Source organism: Lutra lutra, chromosome 5, assembly GCF_902655055.1.
Source record: "Lutra lutra chromosome 5, mLutLut1.2, whole genome shotgun sequence".
NCBI lineage: Eukaryota > Metazoa > Chordata > Mammalia > Carnivora > Mustelidae > Lutra > Lutra lutra.
In genome coordinates, this window is record NC_062282.1 from 153,676,377 (window position 1) to 153,691,788 (window position 15,412).

Consider the following 15,412-nt stretch of genomic DNA (forward strand, 5'->3'; position numbering starts at 1 on the left):
AGGTGAAAAACCTGTAGTTTATAGTTTGAAAACTATAAACCACTGATGAAAGACATTAAAGATGACACAAAGTAATGGAAAGACATTCAGTGCTCATGGAATGGAAGAACAAATATTATTAAAATGTCCATACTACCCAAAGCAATCTTACATTTAATGCAATTCCTTTAAAAATACTAACAACATTTTTCACAGAGCTAAAATGATCAATCCTAAAATTTGTATGGAATAACAAAATATGCTGAATAGCCAAAGCAACCTGCATAAAGAAAAATAAAGTTGGGACACCTGGGTGGCTCAGTCGGTTAAGGCCTCTGCCTTCAGCTCAGGTCATGATCCCAGGGTCCTGGGATCGAGCCCGCATCTCGTCAGCAGGGAGCCTGCTTCCCTTCCTCTCTCTCTGCCTGCCTCTCTGCCTACTTGGGATCTCTTTCAAATAAATAAATAAAGTCTTTAAAAATAAATAAAAAAATAAAAATAAAGTTGGAAGCATCACAATTCTGGAGTTCAAGCTATATTTCAAAGCTGTAGTACTCTAAACAGTATCATACTGGCACAAAAATAGACACGTAGATCAATTGAAAAGAACAGAAAACTCAGAAATGAACCCACAACTATAAAATCAATTAATTTTTGACAAAGCAAGATTATCCAACAGAAAAAGACAGTCTCTTCAACAAATGGTGTTGGGAAAACTGTACAGCAACATGCAAAAGAATGAAACTGGACCACTTTCTTACACCATACACAAGAACAAATTCTATATGGATTAAAGACCTGAAATCATTGAAATCCTAGAGAACACAGGTAGTAACTTCTTCAACATTGGTCACAGCAGCTTTTTTCTAGATATGTTTCTTTAGGCAAGGGAAAAAAACAGAACTGAGCTATCAGGACTACATCAAAATTAAAAGCTTGTGCACAGCAAAAGAAACAACCAAGAAAACTAAAAGGCAACCTTTGGAATGGGAGAAGATATTTGCAAATCACATATCCGATAAAGGACTAGTATCCAAAATATATAAAGAACTTTTAACACTTGGGGCACCTGGGTGGCTCAGTCAGTTAAGTGTCTGCCTTCAGCTCAGATCATGGTCCCAGGGCTCTGGGATCAAAGCCTGTGTTAGGCTCCCTGCTCTGTTTCTCCCTCTCCCTCAGCCTGCCACCCAGCCATGTCTTGTGTTCTCTGTCAAATAAATAAATAAAATCTTTAAAAAAACCAAAAACTGTAACACTCAACATAAACATAAAACCAACCAACCCCCTACAAAGCAGAACGTAAAATCCAATTAAAAAATGGACAGGAGGGACGCCTGGGTGGCTCAGTTGGTTAAGCAGCTGCCTTCGGCTCAGGTCATGATCCCAGCGTCCTGGGATCAAGTCCCACATCGGGCTCCTTGCTTGGTGGGGAGCCTGCTTCTCCCTCTGCCTCTGCCTGCCATTCTGTCTGCCTGTGCTTGCTCTCTCTCCCTCTCTCTCTGACAAAAAAAAAAAAAAAAAAAAAAAAAAAAAAAAAAAAAAAAAAAAGGACAGGAGACACGAATAGACATTTCTCCAAAGAAGAAATCCAGATGGGACAACAGACACAAGAAAAGATGCTCATCATCACTTACCAGCAGGAAAATGAAAAACAAAACTACAATGAGATATCACCTCATGCCTGTCAGAATGGCTAAAATCAATAGCACAAGAAATAACAGGTGTTGCCGAGGATGTGGAGGAAAGGGAACCCTCTTATACTGTTGATGGGAATGCAAACTGGTGCAGCCACTGTGGAAAACAGTATGGATATTCCCTGTAAAGTTAAAAATAGAACTAAATTATGATTCAGTAATCACACTACCAGGTATTTACCCAAAAGAATATAAGAATACTAATCCAAAGGGTTACATACACCCCTGTATTTATAGCAACATTATTTACAATAACTAAGATATGGAAACTGCCCATGTGTCCACTGATTGATGAATGGGTAAAGAAGAGGTGGTATATACATATATGATGGAATATTACTCAGCCATAAAAAGAATGAAATCTTGCCATTTTTAATGACATGGATGGAGCAAGAGAGTATAAAGGTAAGTGAAGTCAGTCAGTCAGAGAAAGACAAGTATCATATGATCTCACTCATATGGGAAAATTAAGAAACAAAACAAGCAAACGGAAAGAAAGAGAGAGAGAGAGAGTGAGAGAGAGAGAGAGAGAGAGAAACGAGACTGTTAACTATAGAGAACTGATGGTTATGAGGGAAGGGGGGGATGGGTGAAATAAGTGATGCGGATTAAGGAGGGCACTTGTGATGAACACAGGGTGATGTATGGAAGTGTTGAATTTTTTTTTTTTTAAGATTTTATTTATTTATTTGACAGAGAGAGATCACAAGCAGGCAGAGAGGCAGGCAGAGAGAGAGGAGGAAGCAGGCTCCCTGCTGAGCAGAGAGCCCGATGCGGGGCTCGATCCCAGGACTCTGAGATCATGACCTGAGCCGAAGGCAGCGGCTTAACCCACTGAGCCACCCAGGCGCCCCAAGGAAGTGTTGAATCTTTTTATTGCATATCCAAAACTAATGTAACATTGTCTGTTAAATAAATAGAATAAAAATAAAAAGTTTAGTAAAAAAAAGAAAAACAAAAACAAACCAAAAACAACAACAACAAAACAAAGCCAGTAGGCAATTGTAATGAGCTGTCATGGGTGAGAACCACAGAGAGAAATAATCCTTTAGACCACCTCTTCAGTGGACTAACAGGAACAGCTTCCCAGCATTGTGGGAGCAGGGCTGCTCTTTGTTCAATGATTCCACTGTGTTTTCCCATTTGTGGTACCATCTGTCACTCACAGAAAGAGTCTTCCTGCCAGAACCACATACATACTGATATCTTTCTCCCCCTCAATGTCCCTTAACCTCAGCTGATGCACTTTAGCATCTTCCCACTTCCCCCACCCCATGCACCAGTGCACGTTATCTCTGCTGCCAAATACTACAGACCTCCTCAAAATTCACCTAAAACCTTAAGATTTCCCTAGTAGAATCCATACTCTTCCACTTCTACCTTGCATCTAAAGCAATCTCTTTGGGTTACTTGAGCTTATTCTTCCTTCTTGTATTGCTTTTGAAGCATTTCACCTATGCATGTCCTCATTCTCTAAATGCCCTGGGATCTTCTCAAAGGCAGGGAGCCAACACTGACTGACTCTCATCCCTACCCACTTTGTGTGAGATTGGGCACACAATAAGTAAACCTTGCTAAATGAGTAAAGAAATGGACAACTTTATATATCTATCAAATTAATAAACATGAAAGAAAATGTAAACCAAAAAAAAAAAAAAAAAAAAAAAAACCAACCCAAACCCAAAACCAAAACAAAACCCACCCCACACACCACCACATTTAATTCATAAATGGAGAGGACTGGGTGCTTGCAGGAGCTCAATGAAACATCTTCTCCAGGAAGAGAACAAAGAAGAGAGGAGTTGGGGGTCTGACTCTGGCCCCATTTCTGATGGCAGATCTGCAATTTTTACTCTCGTTAGCAATTGGAAAGCCCATATAAGTTATCATCTCTTTGCATAGGTCTGGTCGTATGCATTTCTTCATTTCAACAGCAATGTCTTTAAGGCCTGCATAAAGCCATAAAAAAAGATTAGCACTCTACTCCTTCATTATATACCCCTTTTACCCACCCAGGTTGGACTAGGATAAAATAGAAGCCAGGCCATACTTGTGTGTGACTCATCTAATACCACTCTCTCTGGCAGAGATAATGGGCTGAAATGGCATCCTTCAAACACAGAGGCTCCAGGTGCTTAAATCCCCTCACAGCCCATCTCAAATATTGTTATATTTCCCAAACCTTCTTAAAGTAAAAATTTTTCCAATCCATATTATTACTGGGGGATCTATCATGTTTTTATAGACATTTTATGCAGATTGTAGTATGAGCCTGCTCTTATTCCTCAGGTCTTACTAGTCTTCAAATGACTTGTGAGGAATTGCATGTATCTGTGTTTCCATTATCTATACCCTCCATGATGAGACATAAATCTAATCTCCTCTTATGCTTGGTTTGAGTCATCTTTTAAGAAATAACATAGCCATAAAAAAGCTATCATTCTGATTGTGTTCCCTGTCTTTCAAAGTGCCTTTGGATACGTTCTAACAAATGGCTGTTGCTCTATGTTCTTGGTAATTTCACCTTGCCTCCTCTGGGCACCACATCCAGTGACTGCTATTCTAAAGCAAAGAATCACTGTTAGGGAAATTATAGAAAGTAGAAACATAAGAATCCAAGAGACCAACTGACATGACTAGCCTGTTTAATTATCTCAGCGGATGAACTCTAAAAAGGCTGAATTTCCAGAGTTAGCAGGAGAAAGTGAGAAAGTATAGAATAAGCACGCAAAGAACTCAGTCCTCATGGAACTCTGCCCACTGCTCTTCATGCTACACTATACTACTGCTTCCAATTTATTTCTAATTTGTGTCTTAAACTCAGAATTTTGTGTTGGATTTCCTCAAAGCAAGTAGAGTAAATTATGCTTTACATTCTCTTTGAAGAAAGTTTACATTTTAGTCATTGCTTTTCTCCAAAGCTTTTACTGTGAAAATTAAAAATCCCAGTGGTAGTGGGGAACACAAATTACGCATGTTTAAAAAAAATAGGGGTGCCTGGGTGGCTCAGTGGGTTAAGCCTCTGTCTTCAGCTCAGGTCATGAATTCAGGGTCCTGGGAATGAGCCCCGCATTGGGATCTCTGTGCAGCAGGGAGCCTGCTTCCCCCTCTCTCTGCCTGCCTCTCTGCCTACTTGTGATTCTGTCAAATAAATAAATAAAATCTTTTAAAAAATGGAAATTTGAGGGGCGCCTGGGTGGCTCAGTGGGTTGAGCCGCTGCCTTCAGCTCAGGTCATGATCCCAGGTCCTGGGTTCGGGCCCCACATCGGGCTTTCTGCTCGACAGGGAGCCTGCTTCCTCCTCTCTCTCTGCCTGCCTCTCTGCCTACTTGTGATTTCTCTCTGTCAAATAAATAAATAAAATCTTTAAAAAAAAATGGAAATTTGAGGAGGATGAAGGTTCAACCAATATGCTGAATCAACTTCCTCAAAGCTAGCAGAATTTGTTGATAAAAGTATTTAAAAATTTATAAATAAAAAAATGTAAGAAAGCCAATTAGATGTATTTTCAGAGAGAGGCTAACTATGGTATCTTCATTTCTAAGAAATTTGGGCAAAAGCTGGTTTCTCCTCAACACTACCATTGGAGCACATATCCTTTTAAGCATGTGAGAGAGTACCACTTGTACTGAATACAATACTGCATACTACAAAAGTACCTGTGTTTATGATGCCAGAAAATGCAACACACTTTATTTTATCAGCTGTGCACCACTTGAGCTCACTGTCACACTTTCTTCCCATCACTGCAAAGCATGTTGGGCACTTAAAACCGTTAGACTTGAATTCATCAACATCTTTCTCATCGAGGTCATTCATCTTAATCTCCCAGGAAGCTGTTTAAAAAAAAAACAAAAAACAAAAAACAAACAAAACTGGCTGGCTATTTGTCATGGGCAGACAAACATACCCATGCTCACAAAAGCAGACTTAGAAGTTGGTCTTCCCCCTTCATCCTCCCCACACCTCACCCCAGAACTCCAGAGGTGACACTCAACAGAGGAGTTACCACAAAAATCACTGCCCTCATAAAGCTTACTTTCTGGTGGGGGAGGTGAACAAAAAAGAAAGAAGAAAAATACATGGTATGTTAGAAAATCACAAATCCCAGAAAGAAACAGAAAGAACAGGATGTGCAGGGTGTGATTACAATTTATAAGGTGGTCAGGAAAGGCCTCACTGAAGGGATAACTTGTATTTATTTATTTATTTATTTAAAGATTTTATTTATTTACTTGACAGAGATCACAGTAGGCAGAGAGGCAGGCAGAGAAAGAGGTGGAAGCAGGCTCCCTGCTGAGCAGAGAGCCCGACACGGGGCTTGATTCCAGGACCCTGGGATCATGACCCGAGCCAAAGGCAGAGGCTTTAACCCACTGAGCCACCAGGCACCCCTTATTTATTTTAAAAAAACATTTATTTACTTATTTAAGAGAAAGAGAGTGAGTGAGAGAGAGCACGAGTGGGAGGAAGGGCAGAGGGAAAGGCAGAGGGAGAGAGAATTCTAAGTAGACTCCCCACCAAGTGTGGAGACTGATGTGGGGCTTGAGCTCATGACCCAGAGACCATGACCTGACCTGAAATAATGAGTTGGATGCTCAACCGACTGAGCCATCCAGGGCTCAAGCCACAGGGGTAACTTTTAAAATGGAGGTCATGAAACTTTAGAGGGAAGGGGCAAGATAGCAGTAGAGTAGGGGTCCTCATTTCATCTGGTCCCTCAAATTTAGCTGGATATATAACAAACCATTCTGAACACATACAAATTCAACTTGAGATGTAAGAAAATATACCTGGATCTCTACAAGCAGAAAAATGACTACTTTTTGCAAGGTTAGGAGGTGCAGATACTTGAACCTTCTGGGGAAATATCAGAAGATAAATGGAGGTTGGGAGGGAGCTTCCACTGGAAAGTGATATAACACTAGAGTGCAAAATCTGGACCTTTAGAAATCCGCTCCAGTGAGAGACATCCCTTCCTGAACACAGGGGATGAATAGGGCAGAAGCCTAGGTGTATAACTGTGGTCTCAGGATTCCAGGACACTCAGTAAGAATGGGGGAGCATGAATGGATAGAGTGCCCAAGTAGTGGGGTGGGGAGACTGGTTATGGTCAGTGAGCCCCAAAGGGACTCCCAGCTCGTCACCATAAACCATGGGCTAGACCAGTAGGGAGACCACTGTTTGCCCGAGCACCCTGAAAAGGACTGGAAGGTTCGAGCTATTTAACATCCCCAGGGAGGTACAGAACAGCTGTGCTCATGACTGGGCAATAGCTCTCAGGAGGCAGCAACCCAGGGAAGGACACTAGGGTGGCACCCAGTTGTGACCTGGGAGCAGCCGAACCCAGTGAGCATGCAAGCCCATAACCACTTGAGGCTGCAAAGGCACAAAGCGCAGAGATGCTCTGGGTCACGGGAACACCTCCTGGGAGTATGTCAGTGGGCGTGAGCCGTTGAGATTCAGTGGGTTGGCACACAAAAAGGTTATACCCATGACTAGACAACAGCTCTCAGGGCAGTGTGGACCGGTAAAGGACACTGGGGCAGCAGCAAGCCGAGACGTGGGAGCAGTGGAAGAGAGTACAGGCATAAGCCTAGGCCTCTCCCAATGGCAAAGACACAGAGCACAGAAAAGCTTGAGAGTTCTCTGCACTCCCCCTGGGAGACCTGCAGAAGGCACTAATAACATGAGTCTGTGGAAATGGTACACACAGAAGTAGAGACAGTTCATTCCTGGAGGGTTTATTGAAGAAAGGGGACAACGACCTTGAGGCTCTAGGCCACAGATTCCTGCGTGATTATATTTGTTCTGACCCTCTAAAGAGGCATGAAAAGCTGCAGGGAACAAAAGCCACACAGACCACCAGCTAACATTAAGCCCATCCCTCTCTCAAGGGGTCAGATAACTCCACCCAGACAAAGAGGCCTGAGAAGCCAAGCCGCAGGCCCCTCCCCCAGAAGACAGACTGGAAGACTGGTGAATGGTAAGCTTATATCCCACAACACCGTAAAACTCCAGTGCAAGGGGAAAATAATATATTGAGCTGCAGGTGATCCCTCACAACTTGCTTGTGCTTCAGGCTACAATTTATTTTTATTTTTTTTTAATTTCAATTTAAAAAAAATTTTTTTTTCAGTGTTCCAGAATTCATTGTTTATGCACCACACCCAGTGCTCCATGTAATCCGTGCCCTCCATAATACCCACCACCAGGCTCACCCAACCTCAACGACCTTCCCCTCCAAAATCCTCAGTTTGTTCCTCAGAGTCCATAGTCTCTCATGGTTCATCTCCCCTTCCAATTCTCCCAAATCCCTTCTCCTCTCTATCTCCCCATGTCCTCTGTGTTATTCCTTATGTTCCACAAGTAAGTGAAACCATATAATTGACTCTCTCTGCTTGACTTATTTCACTCAGCATAATCTCTTCCAGTCCCATCCATGTTGATACAAATGTTGGGTATTGATCCTTTCTGATGGAGGCATAATAATACTCCATAGTATATATGGACTGTATCTTTATCCATTCATCCATTGACGGGCATCTTGGCTCTTTCCACAGTTTGGTGACTGTGGCCATTGCTGCTCTGAACATTGGGGTACAGATGGCCCTTCTTTTCACTACATCTGTATCTTTGGGGTAAATACCCAGTAGTGCAATTTCAGGGTCATAGGATAGCTCTATTTTTAATTTCTTGAGGAATCTCCACGCTATTCTCCAAAGCGGCTGCACCAACTTGCATTCTTACCAACAGCGTAAGAGGGCTCCCCTTTCTCCACATCCTCTCCGACACATGTTGTTTACTGTCTTGCTAATTTTGGCCATTCTAATTGGTATAAGGTGGTATCTCAATGTGGTTTCGATTTGAACCTCCCTGATGGCTAGTGATGATGAACATTTTTTCATATGTCTGTTAGCCATTTGTATGTCTTCATTGGAGAAGTTCTGTTCATATCTTCTGCCCATTTTTTTTGACATGATTATCTGTTTTGAGTGTTGTTGAGTTTGAGGAGTTCTTTATAGATATTGGATATCAGCCCTTTGTCTGTACTGTCATTTGTGAATATCTTCTCCCATTATGTGGGTTGCCTCTTTGTTTTGTTGACTGTTTCCTTTGCTGTGCAGAAGCTTTTGATCTTGATGAAGTCCCAAAAGTTCATTTTTGCTTTTGTTTCCTTTGCCTTCGGAGATACATCTTGAAAGAAGTTGCTGTGGCCGATGTCAAAGAGGTCTCCATTGCCTATGTTCTCCTTTAGGATTCTGATGGGATTCCTGTCTCACATTGAGGTCTTTTATCCATTTCGAGTTTGTCTTTGTGTACGGTGTAAGAGAATGGTCCAGTTTCATTCTTCTCTACATAGCTGTCCAATTTTCTCAGCACCATTTATTAAAGAGAGTGCCTTTTTTTCCACTGTATATTTTTTCCTGCTTTGTCAAAGATTAGTTGACCATAAAGTTGAGGGTCCATGTTAGGGCTCTCTACTCTGTTCCACTGGTCTATGTGTCTGTTTTTGTGTTCAGACTACAATTTTACATTTATTTTTACTTTTTCCTTTTCTTTTTTTCTTTCTTTCTTTCTTTTTTTTTTTCCTACCCTATTCCCGTTTCAATTAGATTCTTATTTCCCAACTTAGGTTTTTAACTCACTTTTTAACTTTTATTATTTTCACATCTACGTTTTAGATTTATACCCCATACTACTCTGTTTTTCTCTATTCAATTTTATCTTGAGAATATATATACACACAGATATATAAATATATATACAGATATATATTCATATATATATATATATATATATAATGTATTTTCTGATTTCTTTGAAATTTTGCAATATAGTGTCTTCTAACACACAGACCAAAAATCAATCAGGAACGGACAGATCACCCTGCTTTGTCCACTCTGGGAGATTATAGTCTCTCTTCCTCCCCACCCATTTTAAAATTATTTCGGATCATCTTGGCTTTGGTGGCATATCTGTCTCAAGAATTCTTTCTTGGCACGTATTGCATGGAGCACTGGGTATGGTGCAAAAACAATGAATTCTGTTATGCTAAAAAGAAAAAAAGAAAAAAAAAAAAAGAATTCTTTCTTGGTCGTTGGCTCCAGACCTCACTCCACTGAACCTCACTTATATTCCAAAACCATCATAGCCACTAGGTACAAACCAAATTATCATCCCAAGACTCAAACGCCAGGAAAAGAAAAAAAAAAAAAAAAAAGAGGATGATGACTTAAAATTTGTGAACCTGAAGTAACCTGTGAATGTCAAAGAACTTAAACAAAAATGTCATGACCTGTGAATATCACACAAAGGATCAATAAAAACTGTGATAACTAGAGTGGTACCTGAGAGTGGCACTAAATCCATAAATTTTGATCACAAATCTCAGTTAAGCTCAAAGACAGATCAAAAGGAAGGAATTTTATTTTATTTTTTTTTAAGTTTTCATTTATTTACTTGACAGAGAGAGACACAGTGAGAGAGGGAACACAAGCGGGGGGGTGGGAGAGGGAGAAGCAGGCCTTCCACTGAGGAGAGAGCCTAATGTGGGGCCTGATCCCAGGACTCTGGGATCATGACCTGAGCTGAAGGCAGATGCTTAATAACTGATTATTATCCACCCCAAAAGGAAGGAACTTCAAACAAACAAACAAACAAACAAACAAACCCCCCCCCCCAAGCCCCAAAACAACAATAACAAAAACCCCAAACTGATGGGGTTTTGGAATACAGGTGAGGTTCGGAGCCCAGGACTAAGAAAGAACTCTTGAGAAGGCTTTGGTGCAAATAGGTGGTTTATTAAAGGAGGGGAGCAGGATCTGCGGGCAGAAAGAGCTACTGCAGGGGATTGTGAGGCATGGTTGATTATATACTCAGGTTGGGGAGGTAAGGAAAGGGAGGTTTCAAAAGGATTTTCATATGTTAAAGAAGACACACAGGATACCTGAGGCCTTGCCATTTTCAAGGTTGTTTTTCCCTCTAGCAAGGCATTAACATTAAGATAGTTGGGAATGGAAGGTCCCACAGGTCCCACCCATGAGGAATTGCAGGGTGCCAGTTTATGCTTTGTCCTCCATTTGTCTTCTGTTCCCTCATCATGAACGACAGGCCCAAAAAAGGCCTCACATAGGTAAAGCAAGATTTAACACCTAACCTAACTACAGTTTCAACCCTTCAGCAATGTAACCTATAGCTAGCCAAAAGAATTTCCTGGTCAACACTAGGAGGCAATCCTGAAGAGACTCTTTATTTCCCCCTTAGGAAGGTGACCTTGCCTAAATACAGTCTTTGCTAATACATTCCCCTTTTTAAATGCATTTACCCCACCCTTAAAAACCTTTCTTTTTCTGCAGCTGAGCCAAGATCCCCACTGCTTGCTGGAATGAATGCTGCCGAATTCACGAAACATTTAATAAAGCCAATTAGATCTTAAAGTGTCCTTTTTTTTTTTTTTCTTTTTAAACACTACCATACTGATGAAGGAGCAGAAGGCAAACTAAGGGAAAGGACAAGCTGACACCCCACAACTCCCTCCAGACCTCCCCACCAAAACCGACTCTAGGCTGGGATATGTGTGACATTCCCCAGGCACTCCTGGCTGCCCTAAAACTATGGAAAAGGAAAAACAAATGGTTAACTGATAAAGATCACAGTCCTGAAGGACTGGAGTCTGTATCAGTTTACAAACGTCTTAGTGATTTACAAGAAAAAAAGCAATCTTATCAACAGCCTAACTTCTACAGACCCATAGACTCAATTTCCTGGAGCCCCTCCACAGAGAAGTGGGAAACAAAGAATGGGATGTAGATAAAGTTAAATTTCATAAATAAATAATTTTCATAACCTGCAACCCTTTGACAAATACTTGAGACAGGCAGAGCATAACTTTCCTCTAAGGAATTCTCAATTGACTAAAGTTAATGCCTAGCTAGAGGGAAAAACAACATTAGCTTGTTAAAGGCAGGCCTCCAGTACCCTGAGAGTCTTCTTTAGCATATGAAAGTCCTTTTGGACACCTCCCATTGTCTTTACCTCCCCCAACTCCTAAGTATATAATTAGCCATTTCTTACAGCCCCAGTCCAGCTTTTTCTGCCTAAGGATCCTTGTTATTTAATAAAACCAGCTTTTTTTGCACCAAAGATGTCTCAAGAATTCTTTCTTGGCTGTGGGCTCTGAACCCCAACACTCTAAGCCACAACAATACAATCCAGTGATTTCACTTCTGGGAATATATACATATCCTAAGGAAACCAAAATTCTAACTCAAAAGGCTATCTGCACCCCCATGTTCACAGCAACATTTGTATAAGAGCCAAGACATGGAAATAACTTAAGTGTCCATCAATGCATGAAGAGCTAAATAAATTTTAAGATACATACAAACACACATGGAATATTACTCAGTCATTAAAAAATAACAAGGAAAACTTGTCATCTATGACAACATGGATTGACCTTGAAGCCACTACACTAAATGAGGTAAATCAGTATGGGGGGGGCAAAATTTGCCTCCCCCAAATATGTCTCTTTTGGGATGCCTGACTGGCCTAGGTGGTAGAGCATGCAACTCTTGATCTCAGGGTCATGAGTTCAAGCCTCACACTGGTACAGAGTTTACTTAAAAAAAATAAATGTGTCTTCTGTATAAAGAATATTTTAGGTTGATTATTTTTTAAGAAACTGCAAACACAGGAGAAGCTCTGAAAACTAAGTAGAAGTTATTCTTTTCTAAGAGACATTTACCAGGGAAATACATAAATTATAAGGGGGCAGTTTCCATTTGTTAGGGTGTCTCCCAGCTATCAGAAAGAAGGGGATGATTCCAAATGTCTAGAAATTTTTATCAAGGAATAAGATGACTTAAATCTGCATCACAACCTTATCCTTATTTACTGTGATTTTCCTGATAACCTCCTATAACTGACCCCCCTCCCCATAGTTGGTGGACAGTGGTAGTCAAGGTGATGGGTTTGGTCATTTCAGAGTTACTGTTTTTCTGGGTCTTTCCCAGGTATGGATGTTACTAAACTTTGGCTTTTCTCCTGTTAATCTGTTTTTTATCAATTTAATTATTAGGCCAGCCCTGAAACCTAAAAGGGAAGAAACACTTTTTTTGTCCCTACATTAGAGGAAGACAAATACTGCATGTTTTTATTGATATGTGGAATCTTTAAAAAAAATTTTTTTATATATATATAAAGAAATCGGATTTGTGGTTACCAGAAGCTGGGGAAGGGAGAACTGGAGGAAGGTGGTTAAAAGGTAAAATCTTCCAGGTGTAAGATAAATAAGTACTTAGGGATATAATGTACAACAAGAAGACTATACTAACACTCCCATGTGATACATATGAAAGTTGTTAAGAGTAAATCCTGAGTTCTCATCACAAGAGAAAAAAACAAAAAAACTGTGTTCTAAAATTATATCTACAGAAGATGGATGCTAAGTAAGCTGTGATAATAATTTCACAATATGCTATACACTTTAAACTTATGCAGACAATATATGTCAGTTATATCTCAATAAAAGTGGGGGGAAAGGTTTATTATAGAAAATTTTTAAGAAAACCTCATTACACCTCATAACCACAAGGCAAGCTCTGATCAGAAGAGTAAAGGAGTGCACTTTTGAGGAAACAGGTGGACACCCCGTAAAGTGTGGGAAGATCACTTCTTCTGCTTCCCTTAAGTTGCCTTCAAGCCTCCCCACAACCGTTAGGGGCCGGGGCAATGGTACCTGAATTGGAAACAAATTATCAGTGCTATCTTGGGCAGACAGACCAATCTCCCCACCCTCTCGCAATCAAAACTAAGCTCAGGTCCTCTCTTGCAGTTAAAAGCTTTTTTGTTTTGTTTGAAGCTTTGCGTTCTGGTTTCTGTTAAAATGCTGAGCACCTCGGGCAGGTTAACAGCACCCAGTTCTTCACCGTAAGAGGAATGACAATTTTCTCTTCTCTTCTTGAAAATGAGCTTGGAGGGGAAAATGCAGTGGGACTGGCTTTGAGCTCTGGAGGAGAAAATACAGAATGGGGAAAAGAGGAACTGGGGGAAAGACAAGAGTACTCAAGGTGGAAAGCTCACCATAAACTGCCACACAGGACAAGGGATTTTCTGAAATCTTTTATTAGGTACGGAAAGCAGAGGAGGAAAGCAATGGAGAAAGACCTGAAATTTTATCTACAATTATGCTGACCTTTCTTAGGCAGTAGACAGAGAGAGGGGGAAGCAGGCCTCCCGCTGAGCAGTGAGCCCTATGCGGGGCTCTATCCCATGACTCTGATATCACGACCTGAGCGGAAGGCAAAGGCTTAACAACTGAGCCACCCAGGCCCCCAGATTTTTTTTTTTTTTTAAAGATTTTTATTTATTTATTTGACAGGCAGAGATCACAAGTAGGCAGAGAGACTGGGCGGGGTAGGGGGGTAAGGGAGGAAGCAGACTCCCCACTCAGCCAGATGCGGGGCTCCATCCCAGGACCCTGGGGTCATGACCTGAGCCGAAGGTAGAGGCTTTAACCCACTGAGCCACCCAGGCGCCCCTTTAACCCAACATTCTAAACTGACTCCTTTCTTCTAAGTGAGAACTTCTTACAGTGATGGTCGGCCCACCTCTGCGGTGTAGGCAGGAGGGGGAAGCAGGAGCGGTGATTCTGTTTCCAGTCAGCTGCACCCTTTCCTATTCAACGAAAGCTGGGAACGCAAGGGGCTGAGGGAAGAAGGGGAGGCACAAAGGGCTGAGCACGAGCAGGGAAAGCCTCCGGCCACCGGACCTGCGGACAATCCTGATGAGAGAGGAGGGTCGCCCAGCATCCCCTGACGATCACCAGGTAAAGTTAAAGAGGATTCCTTGACACGAAGTGAACAACCCGACCCCGAGGCGATCCACATCACACTGCCAGGCGTCTGGGGAACAGCCAGGGGAGGGGCGAGGCGTTCGCACAGACCCCGCCAGGGCCCATGAGTCACATTCCCGGACTGAGCATTTCGTCCCCTCCCTGCCCCCAAGAGGAGGACGACTCTGGAGCAAGGCGGGAAGGCAAGCAGGAATGCGGGACACGGAGGCGATCCGCGCGGGAGTTGGGCCCCAGCCCTTCCTCTCACCTGTCAACAGTGGGGTGAAGGCCAGGCTGCAGGCCAGGAGGAGACCGCTTGGAGCTGCCGCGCTCATGACGGAGGCCACGGGGCGCTCTCTGTGAAAAACAGGAGCCAGTCAGGGCCCGCGGAAAGCGACGCCAGGCCGCCCGGGCTCCCCTCACCCGAGGGGCCTTCTGCCACTTGGGAACCCTTCCCGCCCCCTAGAGCCAGGTGGGCTGCCTCACGATCGAGCTTTGGAGGCACCTGCGAAGCGGAAATGGCGTCTGCTTGCTAGACTGAGGCAGATTCCTGGCGGCCGGCTACTCTCCCCAGAACGCAGGCTGGTGGTATGGCCCGCCCAGCCGGCACCCAGGGCCCGCGCACCGCCTGCGGCGGAAATCCGGAATACAGCTCTTCCCCCCGTGAACCGCAGGGCACTGCGCATGCGCGGGAGCAGGGCCTCCGCTTCCTGGTTGGCCCATTCCTGCCGGTCCCTCCTGTTCTTCCCGCCCTCTTAGAGTCCTGGCCAATGAGTTGCTGGTGCCGCACAGCCCACGTGACAGGAAAAAGCCTGGTGGGCTGTTTTCTTCGTTCAGATAATGGTTCTGTGCGCTTCACCTGCCGTTCACCTACCCCATCCGACCCTATTATACATGTTTT